Source organism: Vanessa atalanta, unplaced genomic scaffold, assembly GCF_905147765.1.
Source record: "Vanessa atalanta unplaced genomic scaffold, ilVanAtal1.2, whole genome shotgun sequence".
Classification (NCBI taxonomy): domain Eukaryota; kingdom Metazoa; phylum Arthropoda; class Insecta; order Lepidoptera; family Nymphalidae; genus Vanessa; species Vanessa atalanta.
Genome location: NW_025919940.1, coordinates 10,001 through 12,500, shown reverse-complemented (window position 1 = coordinate 12,500; position 2,500 = coordinate 10,001). Strand labels below are relative to the sequence as shown.

At 44.3% G+C, this 2,500-nt stretch overlaps 1 non-coding gene across 1 annotated transcript in view; it reads left to right on the top strand.

Annotated features, from left to right (window-relative positions):
* Positions 1-1,261: 1,261 nt before the first annotated feature.
* The window catches only part of LOC125076373, a 1,903-nt gene continuing 664 nt past the window's right edge, over positions 1,262-2,500 (top strand). Inside the window, exon 1 of the ribosomal RNA XR_007120342.1 lies at positions 1,262-2,500. This exon is cut by the window's right edge and continues 664 nt beyond it. This is a non-coding gene — a ribosomal RNA (small subunit ribosomal RNA).

Genomic DNA, 2,500 nt, shown 5'->3' with positions numbered 1-2,500 from the left:
ATATAATCATATACTATCTATAAAAATTTAGAACAAAATAATCGAAGTTTTGGAGATTTTGGAGGGTTTGGGGTGTCAGTTGGGGGGGAGGGGGTTGGGGAGGGGGGGGGGGGGGTGCGTGTTCTGGGGTTCGTCGTCTTATGATATCAGATCGAATATGAGAAACATAATAAAATAATAATAATAATAAAAAAAAAAATACATTCCGTTCGAACGAGCCGAATGTCATACTCATCGTCAGGCATATATATGGAGTAGTGACGGTTCGAACGTCGAACATTCAAAAATTGATGTTAGACGCGAAGTGACCGGATCAGTACTCTTGTATAACGAAAAAAATGTTATTATCGTTTTCATTTGTCGTCTTTGTTGCGTGTCTTCTGGCGTGTCTCTCGATTCGTCGTATCGCGTTATATTATACTTTACGTAGTGTAACAACCAAGTATGTACGTACGATTCGTCTCGACCGCTGGGGATATTCACTGACACACGTGAAAATGATAAAAAGATTCTTTTTCGTTCTGTAAAACTGTGCCGACCGACGGACGCACGTAGATCTCTCTGCCTCATGCGCTCTTCCTCTTATCGTCGTCGTCGTCGCTCTCGCTACAATCTATCCTCATGGAATAAATGTTGATTCATTGTAGTCGATCTGCGACGTCGCGACGATATGAGAAAACGTTAGAGACGGAGTTCTTAAAAGATTCAGTGTATTCGTATAGTGTGTATAATTTTTATATTATATATGAACGGTCGTTTCTAAAATTCTTTTTGTTAATTTTTACATTTATCATGTACAAAAAATACACAACCCGAGTATCGGTACGATCACTCAAACACCGGGCGTCGATCCCAATGTTTTACGATAATAATCGTTGAACAATACATACGTACACGTCGTGTGCGAAGTGTTATTTTGAAAAAAAAACTCGATCTCGTTTAGAACGTTCGAATTCGTGACCGTTATGTGTCATTATGTGAAGACGCCTCCGCCGCCGCCGCCGCCGCCGCCGCTGTCGTCGCGTTATATATTATAGCGCACGCACGCGCGCGCGCGTGCTTAAAGCGCGTTTGTGTCTCATATAAATTTTTATAAGAGTCAACCGTTAAAATCTATCGCGTCTAACGCGATCGACGATACGGTGAGACGCTCGTTTCATACTGTGCGTATATTGTACATGCATGCATAAGTTTGTGTGTATTTTATATGCGAATATGAAACGAGAAGAGTAATTGACGACTTCAACAAGTCTCGGTTAGCTCCCTGGTTGATCCTGCCAGTAGTTATATGCTTGTCTCAAAGATTAAGCCATGCATGTCTCAGTGCAAGCCGTATTAAGGCGATACCGCGAATGGCTCAATATATCAGTTTTGGTTCCTTAGATCTTACTCAGTTACTTGGATAACTGTGGTAATTCTAGAGCTAATACATGCAATCAGAACTCTGACCAGTGATGGGATGAGTGCTTTTATTAGATCAAAACCAATCGACGGAGGGCGTCTCGTCCGAAGTCGTTAATTTTGATGAATCTGGATAACTTTTGCCGATCGCATGGTCCAGTACCGGCGACGCATCTTTCAAATGTCTGCCTTATCAACTTTCGATGGTAGTTTCTGCGACTACCATGGTTGTCACGGGTAACGGGGAATCAGGGTTCGATTCCGGAGAGGGAGCCTGAGAAACGGCTACCACATCCAAGGAAGGCAGCAGGCGCGCAAATTACCCACTCCCGGCACGGGGAGGTAGTGACGAAAAATAACGATACGGGACTCTTTCGAGGCCTCGTAATCGGAATGAGTACACTTTAAATATTTTAACGAGGAACAATTGGAGGGCAAGTCTGGTGCCAGCAGCCGCGGTAATTCCAGCTCCAATAGCGTATACTAAAATTGTTGCGGTTAAAAAGCTCGTAGTTGCATTTGTGCGCCGCGCTGTCGGTGCACCGCATCCGCGGTGATACTGACACGTCTGCGGAGCATATCGTCGGTGAGCCGGCGGTAAAACGCCGGTTCAATATCAAAATCCTATCGCGGTGCTCTTCAGTGAGTGTCGAGATGGGCCGACAATTTTACTTTGAACAAATTAGAGTGCTCAAAGCGGGCTCAAAATGCCGCTTGAATATTTCGTGCATGGAATAATAGAATATGATCTCGGTTCTATTTTGTTGGTTTTCAGAACTCCGAGGTAATGATTAATAGGGATAACTGGGGGCATTCGTATTGCGACGTTAGAGGTGAAATTCTTGGATCGTCGCAAGACGAACATCAGCGAAAGCATTTGCCAAAGGTGTTTTCATCAATCAAGAACGAAAGTTAGAGGTTCGAAGGCGATTAGATACCGCCCTAGTTCTAACCGTAAATATGTCATCTAGCGATCCGCCGACGTTACTACAATGGCTCGGCGGGCAGCTTCCGGGAAACCAAAGATTTTGGACTCCGGGGGGAGTATGGTTGCAAAGCTGAAACTTAAAGGAATTGACGGAAGGGCACCACCAGGAGT